We start from the raw sequence: 16,068 nt of genomic DNA on the forward strand, positions 1-16,068 counted from the left end.
TTTGGTTATATAAGTTTATTGACACTTAAGAACCCTAAGTGTCAACATATAGCTAAATCGGTCTTAAAATGTAGCTAAAACTGTCAAAATACCGTAAATCGGGGGGTACCGTTATATGGGGGCTATACCGAAACGTGGACCTATGTCCACAACTTTTGTTATATAAGTTTATTGACATTTGAGAACCCTAAATGTCAAATTATAGCTACATCGGTCTGAAAATGTAGCTAAAAACGTCAAAATACCGCAAATCGGAAGGTACCGTTATATGGGGGCTATACCAAAACGTGGGCCTATGTCCACAACTTTTGTTACATAAGTTTATTGACACTTAAGAACCCTAAATGTCAAATTATAGCTATATTGGTCTGAAAATGTAGCTAAAAACATCAAAACACCGTAAATCGGGGGACACCGTTATATGGGGGCTATACCAAAACGGGGACCTATGTCCACAACTTTTGTTATATAAGTTTATTGACACTTAAGAACCCTAAATGTTAAATTATAGCTACATCGGTCTGAAAATGTAGCGAAAAACGTCAAAATACCATAAATTGGGGGGTACCGTTATATGGGGGCTATACCAAAACGTGGACCTATGTCCACAACTTTTGTTATATAAGTTTATTGATACTTAAGAACCCTAAATGTCAAGTTATAGCTAAATCGGTTTGAAAATGTAGCTAAAAACGTCAAAATACCGCAAATCGGGGGGTACCGTTATATGGGGGCTATACCAAACCGTGGACCTATGTCCACAAGTTTTGTTATATATGTTTATTGACACTTAAGAACCCTAAATGTCAAATTATAGCCAAATCGGTCTGAAAATGTAGCTGAAAACGTCAAAATACCGTAAATCGGGGGGTACTGTTATATGGGGGCTATACCAAAACGTGGACCGATATATCCCATCTTCGAACTTGATCTTCCGACGGCTAAAAGAATGGTATTCCCCAATTTTCAGCGAAATCGGTCAACAAATGCGACCTGTATGTTGCGAACGGACGGACGGACGGACATGCATAAATCGACTCAGAAAGTGATTCTATGTATATCCCTAAAAGGAACTATGGGTCTATCTCGCTTCCTTTTGTATGTTACATACAAATGCACTAACACATAATACCCCTTACCACATAGTGGTGTAGGGTATAAATATCTACAGAATCTAGACAATGCATAGGAAAGTATGAAACCGAATTTGTAGAGATTGGGTATATAAATTACATATTATAGCAATAACAAAAGAGAAAATACTTATTGTTAAAATATTATTCCAAATATATTTTTTGGTTCGATTTGAAATATTAGAAAAAATATTTGGAAGTTCTCCAACTAATTCGCAAAAATCCCATACAATAATTAATGTATGCTGTTAAAACTTCATCAAGAAATATGGTTTACCATCGCGAAAGCTTAAATGCTTACTGTGATAACTTATAATGTGCTTTTTACATTAGCATAAAAAACAGGTTTTAGGGCTGTTTCGTCATTTATTTGCTAAAACAGGCAACATTTTTCGTCATTTACCATACAAAAATAAATGAAGATGCTTCCGCCAAGAATTCCGCGGAACCTATTAACTTCCTGAGAAATCTCAGGAAAAACGTGCATTAATCCAGGCCCAAGAAGGTATATTATGCACAAAATCAACTTCAAAGATTTTTAGGATCTCAAGATTTGCAATCTGACACTTATATTTTTGGTTTTATAAAACATAGTACCTAAAAACGCAAAGAAATAAGCAAGTATCCGCCTTAAGGAGCTATACAAGAAGTCTGGCCTTAAATAACGGCATGTAACCATCCAGAGACATTTGCCAAAACAATAAAATGTACACATTTTGATGCTTATTCCATCAAGTGTACGGTAATACACATATTTCCTTAGGGTGTACGTAAATTTTTGTCCCCATCATTTTTTGGTGTTTGTAAAATTTACCGTTATTTGTACTATGGAATAACTTTAGTTGTATTAAATATTGTTTATTAGTGACCCAGCAAAATAAATTGGAAGTAGTGCAATATGGACTAGTTCTTTCACGGCATGTTTTGATGCAATTCAAACGGAGTCGTGAAAAAGGCACTCCATTCCTCACATTTTAACCACATCAAGTGTACGGTAATACACATATTTCCCTAGGGTGTATGTAAATTTTTGTCCCCATCATTTTTTGGTGTTTGTAAAATTTACCGTTATTTGTACTATGGAATAAACTTTAGTTGTATTAAATATTGTTTATTAGTGACCCAGCAAAATAAATTGGAAGTAGTGCAATATGGACTAGTTCTTTCATGGCATGTTTTGATGCAATTCAAACGGAGTCGTGAAAAAAGGCACTCCATTCCTCACATTTTAACCACATTTGGATTCAATCCAAAGAATCACATCCAATTGTCACATTTTAACAACATCCGGATGCAGTTCAACGGAGTCGTGAAAAATGTACTCCAATTCCTCACAATTTAACAGCGTCCGGATGCAGTTCAACGGAGTCGTGAAAAAGGAAATCCGTTCGCTACATTTTATTAGCAGTTGTTAGAGATCCCTACAAGTACATACATCAGTTTGTACATCTCTACAGGTAGCGGATACATTTTCCAAAAAGAGATAAGCCTGTTAACATTTCCAAAAATTTGTTAATATAAAATAAAAAATATTTAATTTGTGAACATTTTTCCGGTAACTCACGAGAAGGAAATTTCCCAATGGAGTGCTTTGGAGTACATGTCGAAATCTTAACTGGTGATGGGAAGTCAATATCAAACTCATTTAGCAGATGAAGCAAAAACAGTTCAGCTTGGATTAAATGGAGAGAGGGGGAAACACGCATGGTTGCGATTGAATTCAATGAGAATTTTCATAATTTGTGTTAATGTAAAAAAGTTATTAATATTTTGGTTTTACACAAATAATAAATGCATTTTATTTTTTGTTTGGGATATTTTGTAATGGCTTGCACAAATTCCGCAGAATGCCTGTATCAAAACACGTGCTTTGGACTGCATCCAATTCTACCCCAAAGTTTCAGTTAAAATGCAGTGCCAAAGGGTCAGTTAAAATGCAGTGCCAGAGGGTCAGTTAAAATGCAGATCCAAAGGGTCAGTTAAATTGCAGTGCAATGGAGTGCCTCTTTCAGTAGTCACGCTCTTGTAAAAATCATGAGTGAAAATGCATAATTTGATGCAGTTCCAGATCACGTGTACAGATGATTTAACTGCCTCTTTGGAGGCAAACTTTTTGCTGGGGAGAAGAAATAAAACTGTATACTTGGAATTTCATAAAAATCATAACTTACCCCAAAACCTGAGATTTATGGGGTAAACTTTTGTCCCTAACTGTATGTCAAAACATGGATATTTTACATTTTTTGATTTTTGAAGAATAGACTTCGGAGACATTCAATAGGCGCAAAGCAAAAAATCATTACTTATCTTCGTTCCTAATATTATTCCATAGAGTGGAGCTATATTTAAACTTCACATCCTCCTTGTACGCAGAATGACGTGGGTTGGATTCCCAGCGAGGTAACATTAAACTTTTTACGGTGGCAAAATACTTCTCAGTAATGTTGGCGAGTTTTTCTGAATACTTCAGCCATAAAAACTTCTCTAAAAGTTGTGTCTTAGGACACGCCGTTCGAAATCGGCGACAAACTATAGGTCCTAAGCTTAATATGATAAGGTGGCAGAATCGACAAAGTTATTTCTTACAATAAGCTTATTTGTTCCATAAAGGAATTTTAATTTGCTGAAAGCTAATTTCACAGGACAGTGGGGTAGGGTATAACATGGTCGGCCCCGTCCGACTATAACCTTTGCTTACTTGTGTTTTTAAATTTGTAATTTATTAAAATATTAATTTCACACCTGAAGAAAACATAAGCTTTCGCGTCGAACCATGCTTGTCTCGAAACTAGAGCAGATAGGAAAGTGGAGACCAAAAATTCAGAAAGAGCATACGCTAAAATCCCCGAAACGACCTATATCCCAAAAAGTCAAAAATGGCGTATGGAACATTTAAGCATGACAATTGATGAACCAGAGAATATGCAACCATATTTTTAAACCTATTCTTCCATAAAAATCGCAGGTCCCCAACAAGTACCTCTTCAGAAATAAAAAAACAATGTAATATAAAATATATAAAATATTACCCCCATAACGAATATTTTTCTACATATTTTCCTTTCGTTTTTCTTTTTTTTTCATATTGTCACAGAAGAAAATATTTCGCTGAAATCCATTCTATTTCCTAGCATTTATGTAAGTATATCTTAACAAGTACAAGTGTTCGACCACAACATTATATCTGTTGTCATACTAAAAATCATAAATTTTGCTGTCAAAATGACAGCTCTCCTCTATTCTTAGATTTCGGTGAATGGCATTGCCGTTGTCTGCCAGTCTGCTTGTTCAATTGCTCAAAACACACATAAATGTACTTATCGTGTTGAACGTTGAGGAATGAACATCGACAGTGACAGCACGACATCAAAATTAACCCGTTCATGCCATAAATGTGAAGATGAAGATGACGAACTGCTGACAGGTGGCAGCAACTAATTGGGCTTCTACAGAATGTTTTTCACACTCTTCTTGCCTAACATTGAAAAATATATACATTTGAGAATAAACATTTAGAAAACAGTGGAATTGAATTGATTGTTGATACATTGCTGGGTCTAAATTTGAATAAAATTCCTAATGTGAAACCAAGTGAGTTTGGGACAATCAGTCAAATAAATGGTGCAAAGTAAAATTTGTTTTTTTTTTAATTATAAGTATATGTATTTGGTATCGTACAAGATAAAAGAAATACCACTGTCCTTACATTAAAAAATCAAAAGCTGTTTGGCATCATATGCATATTTTGAAATTGAGCAAACACTTAAAGATGAAGCGTCATATCGTTTGTACTTTTTTATCATAATCATATTTTTGCACTGTCATATTAGAAAAGCAGTGGCGTCACAAAGTTCTGTCTTTTTGACAATCATTTCAAATAAATGCATTTGTCTGACAATACACATATATACAAACACACAAACTAATATATGCTGCTCAAATTGCAGCATTTCTCACAACAGCAAGACATAACATAATCATAATTCGCCTAGTTGTTTAAGAATTAAGTAAAAACTGAAAAACGTAGAATATAGAGTATTGTAAGAAAAAAGTGGCCAAATATTACCTTAATAAAAATTTATCTAGAAGTTTGCTATGGCATATGGACAATACAAATACAGCGCGTTGCACGAATGACGCCAAAAGATGTCTTCATACCTTCTTCTGTCACTTGTCAGTTGTTTGTCATGTGACACACATGTGAGTGATATATGCCCCCTGTTATACATACACTTTACACTTTCATCACCATCGGAGAAGTAAAAAAATTGTATTGTGTGTAAATAAAGAACATTATAAGAGGGTAGTTAGTTAAAGAATAGAATTAAACTTTTTCATATAGTACATTTTGAAGTAAAACTTCGGTGACTACATTTATAATATATACTTACAAATAATAATGCGCGTCTCTGATGATGCATGCATCTACAATGTATACAAGGGAAAAAATTCTCAAAATTTAAAAAATAGTAGACTGTTGCTGGTTTTGGAACCAATTTCTAAATTTATGATGATTCTCCAAATACAATCTCACCTACAATTTAAAAAATTGTATGGAATTTCCAAACTTTTTGATCATTCCTCGTATTTTTACACATAAAGAATATCCATGCTCTCCATTCATATTACACATTCCTTGACGACCGCGGCTAGTTAAGAGTTCCTTTCACTGTGGTTAGTCGCCAAAATCTTAGGGTGTAGCATGTTTTTGTCAACGAAATTTATTGCTTCATTTGTTTCATCTTGTCTGCCCTGCCAACCACATCATCCAGTAAATATTCACTTAGGGCCAAAGACATTAACATTTCATTCTTACAATTTTGCGGGTCTTTGCTTCTTCATTAGCTGTTTTATGAATTGTTTATACAAATTTTTGACTTGTTGCTATAATGTCATTTTTGATGTATCCAAAAGTATCTTATTGAATTTGTTGTAGGTGTTTCAACAATTATGCAGCGGTGAGTAGTTTTCGCTTGTCAATGTGTGTATTTTTCTGTTAAGTGGTTTAAATCAATTTATAAATTTTGTAAAAACACATTTCGTCTGCTCCGTCGGAAAAGGTCGTAAGTCCACTTTTTTTGGAAATCGCGTTTTTGTTACAGGATGATAGTACAAGTCAAAACACGTCGTATGATACAAAGAAAATGGTAGTATGTCGCGTTTTTCTATACGTTTTGCCCTTGTCGGAAAAGGTCGTAAGTCCACAAAACGTACAAATTTGAGTACGAAAAGGTCGTAAGTCCACAGGAAAATGTATACTTTAAAAGAATACTACAGCTAATGTAGTTCAGATAAAATGTTTAGCGTCATCCATGGTTGGGGTACAATGTAAGGAACTAGACTGATGATAATCGGATGAAATTTGGCGGAGCCTGTGGACCAAACTTTGGACCAAAAATGTGATAATTTCTATATTGCAATGCAAATTTACATTTGAAATCTATTTTCCCCTATAAGCGAACTGATTATGAAAGATGGACTTATGGTCTTTTCATTGATACAAATTGGGATGCTGTATGTGTTCAAATACCTCATGTATTGATGATAAACTGATAAACTTCCTAAACGCAGGAAGACATTACATACTGAAGATTCTACATGGTTTGCAGACAAAAACAAAAGATGCAGCAAGTTGAGGCGGAAATACTTGGGAAGACAAAAAGGGCACGATTTGGGATTACAATGTAGCTGAACGAAAAGGTCGTAAGGCAAAAATACAAGGTCGTAAGTACAACGTGTCATGTTTTATATTAAATATCAGTCCAACCGGTCCACGTTGCTGGCCCTTGAAGCAGTTTATGTTACCTTTTCTTATGTCAATTATATTTTTTGCATCGCAAATTAGTTGGAATATGCAAGTGACTATTAATAACAAGTAAGAACGTCGTTAAATTCGGCCAGGCCGAACTTGTTATACCCTCCACCATGAGTTGTATTGAATTTTTCTTCAATTAGTTTCATGGTTATACCGACTTAGAGTTTTACTCTGGTCGGGTCTTATTGCTAAAATATGTACCCAGGATTGGGGAAACGGAATCGTTCGTAAGTTTTATATATAGCGCATTTAAAAACAACTGAGCCAAGGCTACAGTCGGGGGTCGGGGGAGGGGCCGACTATGTGATACCCTACACCACTACCCCTGTTCATAAGCTTTTGACTAATAAAATTCAAAATATTAAAATTGGGATAGCTTAGCGCCTTATTAACACAGGTCAATTTTTTTGAAACGCATTTAAGTGCATCGACAGTACAACCCAAATAAAAAATGGAAAAGTGGGATGTATGCCAACCATCAATAGGCTTCTTTCTCTGTTAGACCCCCATCAACCCCCAAAATTTCGTGAGGATCCGATCAAAATTTGGTAGTGTGATTGCACAAAATTGGAAAAAGGGATGCATTACCGACTATTGCGATATCTCTGTTGTTTGACATTATCAAAAATCAAAAGGTTTTTTCCTCTGTGGGACCCCCAATAACACCCAAAATTTCGTGACGATCTAATTAAATTTGCGACCTATAGCGTGATTTCCAAAAAAGTGGAAAAATGGGATGTATTACCGACTATTGCGATATCTCCGTTATTTGGATACCAGCCTGCTTTACATCATTGTAATGATGGGATTTTTTACTTTCATTGCCAGACTTTGCTTTTGGAAGGTCCCGAACCAAAGCTGTGATATTCGTCATTATTATTAAAATCGCAAAAATGAAAAGTTGTGTTCTATTAGAGGCATATGCGATATCTTCGTGACCACCTACGACAACCTACGTAACATCCTTGCAAAGGTGATATTTTCTACTTTCATTAGCAGGTTTTGCTTTTGATATACCCCTTTTCAGAAGCGGAGATATTCGCTTTGAAATAAAACGTTGACTTTTTCTTTTTGACTTTTTGCCCATTCCGACCTCTGAATATTATCCGACCATCACCAAAATCAATAGGCTTCTTTCTCTGTAGGATCCCCATTAGCCCTCATAATTTCGTGACGATCCGATCAAAATTGCGACCTGTAGCGTGATTACAAGGTTTAGATGGACAGACAGACAGACGGACAGACGGACGGACGGACGGACACACTCAGCTCGTCGAGACATTCATTTTGGTATATATAAGTATGGGTCTACGACCATTATTTCGATGCGTTACAAACTTTTTGGCCAAAACCAACTTATAATACCCTCCCCACATAGTGGTGTAGGGTATAAATAGGGCACAGGTGTAACCAGCTCCTCCGAAATTCAACAAAATATATAGCCTACTTCCACCCAGGGACATCCTTGTGCATAATCTGAAAATTACATGGAATAAGTACTTAGGGTCGGAGATTCAACAACCGTTGCCTCGCAAATTAATTTTCTGACCGATACTTTCATAACTTTTGCAAAAAAGCGTTTTTTAAAAAATAGGGCCCGCTAATAATTATCTCACCATGTTAAATTGCAAGCTTATTCTTTGTCTTAAACTCAATTCATTCTTAAAATTTCGCGCCGATTGGAATATTACTGCAATCTACAGGACAGCTACAAAGTCAGGTAAAAATTGTGGGTTTGGTCCATTTCACACCTTTCGATCATAACTAACATCTAATGGGGTCAATTCTGGTCGGAACCCGACCTCTCCACAAAATTTCGTGATGATCGGTGCAAAATTGAGGTCTAGAGTTTTATTACAGTTGTTAATGGATGGACGGACACACATAGCTAGATCGCTTTATCTCGTCAAGATATGAAAAATGGCAAGAAGAGGGGGTCTACGATGAATACTTCGCTATGCTACACGAATATTGAACAAAACAAACTTATAATACCCTTTCCACATTGTATAGTATAGTATAAATATTTTATTGTAAAAACGTCCGTAAATTGTAGGAAAAGGTCGTAAGTCCCTACAAAAATACAAAACTGTACAAGGAAAAGGTCGTAAGTCCAAAGACATGCAATTATCTCCCAAACGCGACGGAATTTTATCAAACAAAGTACAGATATTGAAGCGGAATAAATAAACGAAAAATACTGTCTTTACCACCATAATAAAATCTTTAATACAGAAAGCGCTGGAATGTTTTTTCTTCCTCCTGAAAAATTTATTGAGAGGGACTTACGACCTTTTCCGACGGAGCAGACGATTTGTTTTCTATGTATGGCGAATAACAAAATTCCTTTACAATTCCATTTGAAAAAAATTAAAATTTTTTTTTGCGAGCACATCTACGATTTTTGGTATAGAGGTAAAGGGAAAAAATCCGGTTTCAAATCTGCTCGCGTTCACGAAATTGGCCAATGCGCGCAAAAGTTATAGCGGTTTTTATTCTCATATAAAGAAAAAATATTTAAAAATATATTTTTTGTTGTTATGAGAAAATGTATGCATAAATCGTTAACAGCATTCCATATCTATTCGTAGATGTTTAAATAGTTATTAAATTTATTATTATTTTCGCGGAAAATCAACAAATAATAAAAAAATTTTGAAGTACATCAAAATGATCCTGTCCCAGAATACGTACAAACCCTCAAAAAATAAATTAAAGAATATATGCGGAATCTAGACAATGCGTAGAAAAATATGATACCAAATTTATAGAGATTGGGTACATAAATTGCTTATTATACCAACAACAAAAGAGAAAAACTTATTGTTGGAAAATATTGTTGCAAATATATTTTTTGGTTTAATTAGAAAAATTAGAAAAAAATATTTGGGAGTTCTCCAACTATTTCGCTAAAATCCCATACAATAATGAATGTATACTGTTAAAACTTCATCAAAAAATATGGTTTACCATCGCGAGAGTTTAACTGATTACTGTGATAACTTATAAGGGTAGGAAATTAAGAGTAATATTGAAATTACAATCATTCAATTAATATTAAAATTAAAAAGCCCGTTATTCGCGAATTAGTTAAAGTCGGTTGATGCGCATCCGTTTTTGGATACAGCGAATCAATCTCTTTCAAAATTTATGCATATTTCGATGTTTCACTCAGGGGCCATTGTGTGCCGCCAGTTGCATCATACACTACAAAAAAACTTAAAGTTGGTAAAAGTCGCGCAACGTGCATACGATTTTGATGCGCATCCGGTTTCATCAGCGCCTATCAAAAATACGTCAAAATCTACCAATTTTAATTAGATTCTTCAAGAACCGCGGATGTGCCTCCACATTCAATTTTTTGTGAAAGACCCATATTACTCGCGTATCTCTTTTCTTTTATGACACGCGTTTTCGCAAATATTATAATCGCCAGTAAAGGATTCCATTTATGTAAAAAAATTTAAAGAAAATCGCGGTTTAGTACGCGGATTTGTCAAAATATAATTTTGCTGATTTTCCGATTTTCAAGGTATCTTTATCCGCGGTTTTAGTAGATGGATTCGATCGCGGAAGGCTTCATTAGAACCGTCGCGTAAAAAAACTAAATTCACGCGGGTTTCAAAGGAAATGGAATGACAGTTGTAAAGTTTACACGCAAAAAATAGGTTTTGTAAGGAAATTCACGAATCAAAATTTGGCCTCTCGACTCCAATTATTAGGATGCTCTAAGGAGCACACTCATGAGATATGCATCAAACGACGTAAAATCACGAGTTCTATAATCGCATTAAGAGTTTGAAATATTATCTTCTTGCGCGTCCGGATTATTAAAAAAATTCAAAAAACTCCGAAATTCCGGCTTCAAAATGTCAGCATCAATTTTAGGTGGATGCAGTGGATATATCGAAAAATCGTACACTACAATCTTGTTGCCCATGGAGCATTCTGTGATTCTTTCTTTAGGGATAGGTCTATAAAATGTAAGGTTAATCCAGAAATCGTATGAGAACATAAAAAAAAACTTATTGGCTTCAACCCATTTTTACTCATTTTTCTACATTGATGCCAACACAGCTTCCACGAAAATTAATTTTAATGGTCGACATTATGGGATCCCTCCTAAAACACTTCATTTTAAAGAATTGTAGTCATACTTTATAGAATATGTCAACAGTTCGCGAAATCTGAACGGGTGAAACTCGGATTCATCGATTGTAAAAAATTTTTGTTTTTCGCCGTATATGGTAATATTCAAAAAAGTTTTGCAATCGTTGAAGTTGAGGTTCACCATTTCACAAGTCGCGAACTGTTAATATATTTTATAAAATATGAATATATTTATATTAATTAAAGTGTTTTAGCAACGATCTCATAATATGGACCATAACAAATAATTTTCGTGGAAGCTGCGTTGGTGGTAATATTAAAAAATGGGTAAAAATGTGTTGAAGTTTACAAGTTTTTTTGTGTTCTTTCTTGATTTCTGGTCAAACCACGGAAAATTCAGACATAAGCTCAAAGAAAGAATTGAAGAATACCCCTTGGGCAACATGGTTCTAATGTATGACTTTTCGATATATACACTGCATCCCCCTAAAACAGATGCTGACATTTTGAAGTTTTGAAAACTGGGTTTTTCGAATTTTTCTTTTAATTATAGGGTGAAACTAGATAATAATCCAAACTAATTTATAGGACTGTAGAACTCGCGATTCCACGTCGTTCGATGTATATCTCATGAGTGTGCTCCTTACAGCTTCCTAGTAATAGGAGTCCAAAGGCGAAAATTTGGTGCGTAAATTTTCTGAAAAAACCTATTTTTTGGCTTTAAAATTTATAACTGTCGTACAGGTACCCCTGAACCCCGCGTGATTTTAGTTTTTTTAAGTGCCGGATCTAATGAGCTCTTCCGCGGTCGAATCCATCCACTAGAACGCAGGATATAGATACCTTGAAAGTAGGAAAATCTGCAAAAATATATTTTGACAATTCCGCGAATTGAACCGCGATTTTCTTTGATTATTTTTACATAAATGTAATCCTTTATACGCGATTATTATATTTGCCAAAAAGGTGTGTAATAAATGACAAAGATTCAGGAGTAATATCCCTATTTATCCCAAAATAGAATGCGGTGGCACATCCGCAGTTTTTGACGAATCTGTCTAAAATAATTTATATTGACGTATTTTTAATAGGGGGCCATTGAAATCGGATGCACCTTATAATCATATGCACATCGCGTAATTTTTGCCCACTTGAAGGTTTTTTTAATAGTAGAATGCAACTGATGGCACACTTTGGCCGCTGAATGAAACATGGGAAAATCCATGCATATTGATAGACATGGACTCCCTGTATCCGAAAAGCACATGCACCTCAACCGATTTAAACCAATTCGCGAATTATACGGTTTTTAACTTCTATGTTTTTTCTTTGATTGTAATTCAATATTACTCTCTATTTCTTATTTCTATTGCTTATCACAGAAAGCAAATATACTTTCACGATGACTAATAACTTTTCTCGTAGAAGTTTAAGCAAAATACTTCAGGATTTGGATCGAAATTTAGCGAAATAATAGAATAACTCCCAACATTTATTTTTCAAATTTTTCGTATTTAACCAAAAATATATTTTTGTAATTATTTCCAACAATAAGTTTCCGTTCTTTGTTGTTGCTGCAATATGCAAGTTATAAACGCGATCTTTATAATTTTGGTCTCACATTTTTCTACGCGTTGTCTCGATTCTGTACGTATCTTTAAATTATTTTTTTTAGAGATTTTTTGGACTCTGATTTAGAATAAATAAAATTTATTCCAAGATTTCTTCAATATTTTTTGATTTTCCGCGAAAATAAAAATAAATTTAGCAACTATTTTAGCATCTACGGATAGATATCAAATGCTGCTAAAGATTCATATATACATGTTCTTATTACAACACAATATGAATTTTTAAACATTTTATCTTTACAAGAGAGTAAAACCGCATATAACTTTTGAGTGCAGCATCCAATTTTGTGAACGCGAACAGATTTGAAACCACGATTTTTTTCGTAACCCATGTACCAAAAATGGCGGATGTGCTCGCCAAAAAAGTTTTTAATTTTTTTTTCTATGTAATTGTAAAGGAAATTTGAAATTTACCATATGCTAATATGTGAACTTGGAACTAAATCTGTAAAGAATATTGATTTGATAATAACACTGTGTGTAATTTTTTGAGTCATGTTGTATTAACCGCATTCTTACACCTTAGCGTGATAGAAGACGAAAAAAGAGAAGATACGTGTCTCGTCGTTTTTCCCTATCTCATCAACTTTCCAAAGGTTCGAGGCATTGATGTCAAAAGGGATCCTTTTGTCAGGATTATATCTTCCAAACCGTTAAACAATTTGATGTAATATCAGAGGCAAAGTTGTAGATCTTCTCAAAAAGAAAAATAATGGGAATACATAAAATCCATCAAACATCATCTTCAAGGGAAAAATCGTCAAGGTGAAATTTTCTAACATTTTTTTCTCGGGTTTTGGTCTACACTAAGCATAGAGAACTTAGATTTATACCAGTCTTTAGTTTAGTATTTTCAGAAACGATTTTGTTAATAACCCTACTACTTTGTAACAGCAAATGTTAGTACACGATTAAACGTAGCGAAACAGGGTAACTAACCTCACTTGTATTAGATTTTCTTGCTTTTATCTTGTTCTCTTTCCCCAATTTCACAATTTTGTATCTCCATATTAATGTCCAAGAAGGGAATATTTTGCCGATTCGAGCATATTCCAAAATAAATGATTCTAGTAGAGTTCATCGTTTCAAAATATTGATTTTAAAAGAATTTTCAGCAAATACATAACATTAATATTGGATTTTACTTAAAATATTCTGTTATTTTAGTTTGGTTTTTTTTTTTTAAATTTAACGCATATCTGAGTTTGAAAGGGTTTTCAAAACACATTCTTGGCTTTTAACATCTTTTGAGTAAATAATTTTTTGAAGAGTTTCTACAGCTAGGCACCTCTCTGGAACTGACGGTAATTAAATTCTGGTTATGTAGTATCCTCAATTTCTTCGTTAGATTTGCAATCATCTAAAACTTCCAATCTTATGCCGTCGTCATTATACATGGCAGATTTGAAAATATTGCCATCGATGGCAACTAATTCATCAATATCTTCTACGTACTGGGAGAAATGAGAATGGAGACAAATGTCTTTAGAATCGTTCAATGGACTATTAATCCCGCATAATGAAAATAATTAGCGATGACAGAAGACACTACATTTTTCCAGGCTTCATATAACAATAACACGGCATCCAACACATTTAATTTGCCAGGATAGTGGATATTTGCCGATCCCGGAAATGCGATTTGATTTTATTACTTCTTGGTCTATGGGTTGTAAAACAGATGCCACATTTGGTGGCAAAAAGTCAAGCATAATTAACTTGAGACCCTCTATATGACAGTCGTTATTCAGTTGTCTAACTCCATCTTCAAACATGTTGGTGATTTGTTGTTGTTTGAATTAAAAAAATTATACAACAACATATTGGGAATCCTTGTATGGTTCGACGTTATAGCCGATAGCAAAATTCAAATATTTCACAAAAAACCGACGTTACAACCGATATGACGTTATAAGCGATATTTATTTGTGGAATATAAACGGCAGAAATTCGGGACTTTTTGATTTCGTCGTTATAAGCGATATGACGTTATAAACAACGACGTTATAAGCAATTTCGGCTGTATTTTTAAATTATTATCTTGAATAAAAATAAACCTTAAAGCGAATGATCGAAACATCCGGTACACCATTGTGTCGATGGAACTTCCATAAAATTGACGTTTCTTCTCGTGACTGAAGTTGAAACATTTTGGTTTGAAATTTATGAAAATATAGATTCAAAAACTTTTTGCTATAGTGTGTAGACTGCGTTGGCATAGAGCTGCTTTCGCTTTCCGCGCTTTCCATCAATAAATACTGTTATTTCTGACCAAAACTATTTTAAAATTTAACAATATGTATTGTCAATTTTGACCAAAACTATTGTGCTTTGCAACAATAAATATTGTTACTTCTTACCAAATAGTATTATTTAAAATTGCATACTTCTTTATACCTCCACTAGGGCAGGGCGATTTATATGGAAGGAAAAAACCATAATGGGCGCGTCGCGATTCTGATTCCTTGGGTTGTACTGAGCAAAAAAGGCGTTTGAACCATATGTCTACGTTAAAAATCAAGCCTCCCGATTTTGACTTAAAGTTTTTTATCCACGTTTTATTTTATGTTTTGAATATTTTGGCATATAACAGCCAAACCATTGAGATTTTCGATTCAACACTAAGAAAAAATTGTAGCCAAGACAATAATTAAAACGGACATAACTTTGTTTTTTTTTTTTCACAACGGATTTCTATTAATCCTTTTTCCTTTATAAATAATGAATAATATCTTTTGAATAAGTTTTGTTTTTATCAAATCGGGTAATAATTGGCTAAGTTATAGCGGTTGATTTACACCAATACATTTACTTTGTACTTTAATTGAATTTCTCATAATTTTCAAAATAAATATTGAACAAAACAAAAAACAGTTATTATATCCTCCACCATAATATGGAGGGTATAATTAACTTTGTCATTCCCCTTGTACCCGTGGAAATATTCGTCGGAGACACTATAAAGAATATTTATTAATATATATTCTAATTCGAAATTGCCATGTCCGTCTGTCCGTTCGTCCGTATGTTGAAATGAAGATACAGCTCGCAATTTTAAGATAGATTTGGTATAGAAGTTTCTATTACTTGGTGTTGAAAGTGGGCCATATCGGTCCACGTTTTGATATAGCCCCCATAGATCGGTACCTCCCGATTTTTGTTATTTTTATGGTTTTAGCCTCATTATCACACCAAAATCGCTGAAATTTGGTATATAGTCTCCATTGGGTCCACGTCTTCATATGGCCTCCATAGAACTGTACCTCCCGATTTTCGGTATTTTGAAGGTTGCCCTCAATATTCCACCGAAATGACAGATATTTTGAAGGTTTTAGCCTCATTATAACACCAAAATGAATGAAATTTGGTATATGCAGAT

General features: G+C 34.2%; 1 long non-coding RNA gene across 1 annotated transcript in view; it reads left to right on the plus strand.

Annotated features, from left to right (window-relative positions):
* The window catches only part of LOC141392927 (uncharacterized), a 308,284-nt gene extending 304,020 nt beyond the window's left edge, over nt 1-4,264 (plus strand). The window contains exon 3 of the long non-coding RNA XR_012409914.1: nt 4,228-4,264. This is a non-coding gene — a long non-coding RNA (uncharacterized lncRNA). The remainder of the gene's footprint in view (nt 1-4,227) is intronic.
* Nucleotides 4,265-16,068: the final 11,804 nt, after the last annotated feature.

Source organism: Musca autumnalis, unplaced genomic scaffold, assembly GCF_047663935.1.
Source record: "Musca autumnalis isolate F117 unplaced genomic scaffold, ASM4766393v1 scaffold_2, whole genome shotgun sequence".
NCBI classification, from domain to species: domain Eukaryota; kingdom Metazoa; phylum Arthropoda; class Insecta; order Diptera; family Muscidae; genus Musca; species Musca autumnalis.